At 42.1% G+C, this 5,560-nt stretch overlaps 1 long non-coding RNA gene across 1 annotated transcript; it reads left to right on the top strand.

The window, feature by feature from the left end:
• Positions 1-843: 843 nt before the first annotated feature.
• LOC130366961 (uncharacterized) lies at positions 844-1,435 on the top strand. Its single transcript, XR_008892013.1, has 3 exons — positions 844-955; positions 1,052-1,075; positions 1,168-1,435. It is a non-coding gene; the product is annotated as an uncharacterized LOC130366961 (long non-coding RNA).
• The last annotated feature ends 4,125 nt before the right edge of the window (positions 1,436-5,560 follow it).

Here is a 5,560-nt window from a genome sequence, read left to right as displayed (position 1 = left end):
GGTCCGGAATACCTGCAAAGGAATCTAGCAATACGCCGCTAGAAGGCTACTCACTGTTGTCCGTCGCATCACCGATATGGTGTCTCGGATGGGGCACAAACCCGCAGTGGCGGGGAGCCGTACTGTTAATGTCGGCTGCTCTGTGCTCACCATGTGAGACATTCCGGCGTCTGGCATCATATCCTGTTGCCCTGGCACTACGTCACTCAAGCGACGCCCTCTGCATTTTAGCGCACCAACACTGGTAGACATTATGCTACTATAATAGTAATTTTCGGGCATATGTGTGGCCCCAACTTGATAGGTAGGATTCACTATGTGGGGTGTGGTCTTATTAGGGCAACATAATTATAGGGTGTTCCATCTGGCTTCTCATAGATACCTTTCTCTTTAAAATAGTTACACTATTAATTAATATTTATGTTATTTACTATGTGGGTTGTGACTTGGAGGCTTTCTGAGACTGAGCGTGGTGACACTAAGAATGAGGGACCCAGTATCCATTTAAAGTGATAGGATATGCTGTGACTCGCTCGATAGGATTCATTCTGTCTCCAAGTTAAAGAATTATAAATTGACACACTCTAGAAAACCACAGATAATTGAGACATAATGTAACTCATGAGGACTCACCAGCTTTAATAAACATTACACTACTGGTTTGTTTATGTTTTGATACATGTAGTTGGTTATAGCAACTTAGCTAGCCGCAATCACTATAGCTATACTTCCGGTCCCTTACCAGGCACAGCGCTCGGGACTTAGCTCTGCCCTCTTTACGCGTCATCAGAGGGCGTCGCTTGAGTGACGTAGTGCCGGGGCAACAGGATATGACGCCAGAAGCCGGCATGTCTCACATGGTGAGCACAGAGCAGCTGACATTAACAGTCTGCTCCCCGCCACTGCGGGTTTGTGCCCCATCCGAGACTCCATACCGGTGATGCGACGGACAACAGTGAGTAGCCTTCTAGCGGCGTATTGCTAGATTCCTTTGCAGGCATTCCAGACCCCGAACAGTAATAGGCATGTCTATGTGTTTTTTCTCCCTTAGGTGACGGGCATGTAAATCGGGACTGTAAGTACAGTACCCAGTACCAATAGGATTGGAGTCACCATACAATGGGAGAAATCTATTGCTGAAAGGTTTTTTCTTTATCTTTTTTACAGGTCCGGACTATCACCACTAGTTGGCATATCTGTCGCATCTTTACGTACATCTGTTTTAAGTGAGCACTATGAACTAGTGCCACTTTGAGTACAAATAGTGAGCACTGAGTATCGGGTGCCACTTTGTTAATCTATGATACTTCAATATCTGAGTTATCTACATGCACAAGTTGTATTTATCCCCTGATGACGTTCAATATTAGAGCAGAAACGCGTAGGGGTTTTGCATTAATTGCTGTGGTTTGTAATAAATTCACTCACTAGTGGTATGAATCTTGGTAACAGTTTATTATGATTTTGGTGTTGGTATCAGTATATACATTATGATTTAAGATGTGATTTTAGGTAACATATTAAAAGTTACGTTTTAAAGCACTCCCCCTTTCTTTTAGTGAAATTATTTTTCACTAGTAAGATTCCTTTCTGTAGGTCTTCAAATTTTCACACACATCAGGTTCACACACATCAGGCATCCGGCCTAGTTCCCTCCAGTGTGGACAAGAAGGAAACTGATGCTAGAACTGATCCCATTCATTTGAATGGGACAGTTCACAATCATCCAGCATCTCAATTTTGACGCCGGATGGTTGGCCACACCAGAAGGCACCGGACAGGGGAACACAGCTTGCATTGCTTCTTGATGCTGTATGCCATACAACTGATGACAACTGATGCACATTGTCATCAGTTAAGGCATCAGTTGAGTCGAGATCTAGGCTGAGTTCACCTATGCTTTTGGCAGACGTATGTAACCCATACAGATCTGTAAATTACTTCTATTAAAAATCTTAAGCCTTCTAGTACTTATGAGCTGCTGTTTACTACAGAGAAAGTTGTGTAGATCTGACCACAGTGCTCCCTGCTGACAGGAACCGTTAAGAGCAGAAGAAAATCCCCATAGCACATCTCTCTAGCTCTGGACAGTTCCTGACATGGACAAAGGTGACAGCAAAGAGCACTGTGGTCAGACTAAATAGAACTAGCAACTTCCTCTGTGGCATACAGCAGCTAAGTACTGGAAGGCTTGAGATTTTTTTAAAAAGAAGTAATTTACAAATCTGTTTTAACTTTCTGGTATCAGTTGATTTGAAAATATTTTTTCCTTCCAGAGTACCCCTTTAATTGAGCATCTGTGGTGTGTACCAGAAAAACAAATCATAGCCATAGAGGTCTCACCTTGAAACTTACAAAATATAAATTGTTTGCCCGACCATTAAAATCATATTTAATGCATAGATCATAAATAATATTTCCAATTTAAGTTCCTCTTAAACAATGATCTTTTGAATAGATATGATATTAACCTATATAACATGGAGCTATCTTAAGTTCAAAGTGTATATAAATATGCATGTCCACCTAATGGCTAGTGAGGAGGGTGACACATGCCGTGTCTCTTCATGGCTATCCTCTGTTCTCTGCAGAGCAGGCATTAAACATATCTTTCTGCCCTACCATTTATAACAGGGAAGGCCAGAGCCTTTTGCAGTAGCTTGGCTTAATAGTCTACAGGATTCACACATTTTTACTCTTTAACCTCAATACAGAGGTCTGGGATTAGTTGTGGGAAAGCCCTGGCTACTACTCTCGGAAAAGTCTCCATTGCTAACACCTGACAAGATTCTAAAGCTTGTTACCAAAGCAGAAAAAAGAAGAATTATTAGACAAGCCAAAGTCAGAGGAGAAGATGGACTGGAGGTGAGGGCAATTCTCTAGAAATGGATTATGGTCAGGACAGGCAGCAGACAGACAAATGTCATCAGGAAACAAGTCACTTCTAAAACACAGTAATCAGAGGACAGGCGATCACTTTAAGAATACCAAAAACCTTTTTAAACCTTGATATAAAGTAGCATGCAAAAAGAGGCAGAGCCTGAGAGAGGGGAAATGAATCGTGGGGGCTGAAGTCAGGGGAATAGCTGATGGGCTCGCATATAGCGCTCAGTCTAGCAAGGAGTTAAAGCATGATCTGTACTCCCGTCTGTCTAGCTGCAGACACAGCTCAGCCTCATCATTTCCAGATTTGACAAACAGTTAACCCCCTGAATTTCATAATGAATCTGGGTTCGGGGGCTTAAGCTTGCTCAACTCTAGTGTGTATGTGTATAAGTGAAGTCTTGTAGCTAGCTAGCATGTCTACTACTGCAGTAATCCCCAGAGCTGCCCTCACTATTGTGCTATTGCATCATTATTATTGGACACTTGAGTCTGGGATTGAGCACCACAAGGCTAACACTGGAGCCGGAAATTAAGGTGTGAAGCTGTGAGGGATGACTAATATTGCATTGAATATTGAAGCAAATTACTGGACTGTTCTCAAGCCTCAAAAATGCTACGTCCATAAGTTAAATGGAGTTAAATTGTGGTGGGGGCATGGCAAATAGAGTTATAGAGTTGAGCTTGAAATGGGGGCAGTAAATTGAATCATTGCCCTGGGTGCAGAAAAACCTAGCTATGTGCTTAATTTAAGTTGTGTTCTTATCACAAGCCCCGGCAAAATAAAAACAAAAGGACTGGAAAGATATTATACATATAACTTCTGAGCTAAAGTTATATCATCTGGCGATTATTTGGAGACATCTCAATACTTTCTTGTTTTTGTAAGCTCTAAAAGCTTGTTTTTGTAAGCTCTAAAAGCTCAGATACAACCGGAAAACAAGTAGGTGGATCAGGTACAGTAAAAGTAATAATCACAATGGATGTATATATAGTGAGGTCAGGACATGATGTAATATGGCTCCTATTCAATAAGAAGTAACCAGGGGTCCAGAAAGGGCCCCAGTAGTAATGAGAAGCTAACTGCTATATCACATGATTAGTATAGAGAATGGGCCCAAAGCATATCAATAATGAATAGTGAAATGAACCTCACTTACCCATAATGGAAGCCTGTAACCACCGTCCCAACGTACGTTTCGTCACCCGACTTTCTCAAGGGACGCTACCCGACTATGTACATGGCTCCCTTTTATACTGTGTTTGTTATGGATATTGCCTACCTTTTATATCATTCCTAAAATAAACAAGGATCCCCTCAATCCTCCGGGGCGCCCGATCGTGTCAGGGATTGATGGTATATGCGATCCTATATGTAAATTTATTGACTACTATCTACAACCGCTAGTAGAATGTTTACCCTCTTTCATCAAAGACACGACGGGAGCCCTGGCACGGATTGATGGAATCTCCTTGGAACCAGATATGTGTCTGGTAACTGCAGATGTGGAGAGTCTTTATACATGCATAGACCATGTGGACGGTTTGAGGGCTATCAAATTCTATCTAGACTCTGGTCCGTGGGATGCCGACACCTGCCAATTAATCCTTGAATTATTGGAGTTTGTTTTAACTCATAATTTTTTTACGTTTAAAAACCAATTTTACCTTCAGAAACGCGGCACTGCCATGGGGGCTGCCTGCGCCCCTTCGTACGCAAACCTCTTCCTAGGGTACTGGGAGAGGGGTTTGTTTCAGTGCGGATGGGCGGAGGCGGGCTCCCATGTACAGTGCTGGATTAGATATATCGATGATATTCTTTTTGTTTGGCAGGGATCGGCTTCCCAATTGAAGGACTTCATGACAATACTCAACACTAACAATATTAATGTGAAACTTACCTATAAGACAAGTAGAGAATGCGTAGAGTTTTTGGATATACTTATAAAATGTAACACCCATGGTTCTCTGTCAACAGACGTATACCGTAAGCCCACTGCCACCAACTCCCTTTTGCATGCAGCCTCCTCACATACTCCATCAACTATCAAAGCCATATCAACAGAACAATTCCTGAGAATACGTAGAATTTGCTCCTCGGATGATGATTTCAAGAAACAAAGTGCAATACTTACGGAACGTTTCCTCCAGCGTGGTTACAGCAGACGATCTCTCAAAAAGGCCTATCAGAAAGCTCAACATGTACATAGAGAGGACCTCCTACAAGATAGGAAAAAGGTCACAAATAAACAAAGTGACAATGTGAGATTTATCTCCACATATAATTGTAGGTGGGAACAAATGAGATCTTGTATTCAAAAAAATTGGGCTATCTTACAGACAGACTCTTTAGTGGCAGCGACTTTACCTCCCCGGGTCCAAATGACAGCTAGACGTAGTCGCAACTTACGCGACATGTTGGTTAGAAGTCACTATATAGCTAATACCCTCAATCTTTTTGGGTCAAAAGGACCCAGAGTTGGAAGTTATCCCTGTGGCTCCTGCCGAGCCTGTACAAACATACAGCGAGCCACAGATTTCCTGTCTGCAGATGATTCTCGTCCCTATCAAATTCGCCAGTATATCTCGTGCACCAGTACCTTTGTGATCTATTATGCCACATGTGGTTGTTCAAAAATTTATATTGGACTTACGTCCAGAGAATTACGAATAAGAA

The sequence above is a fragment of the Hyla sarda genome, chromosome 4 (genome assembly GCF_029499605.1).
Source record: "Hyla sarda isolate aHylSar1 chromosome 4, aHylSar1.hap1, whole genome shotgun sequence".
Classification (NCBI taxonomy): Eukaryota; Metazoa; Chordata; class Amphibia; order Anura; family Hylidae; genus Hyla; species Hyla sarda.
The sequence above is the reverse complement of the archived record's forward strand: the minus strand, read 5'-3'. Positions and strand labels throughout refer to the sequence as shown.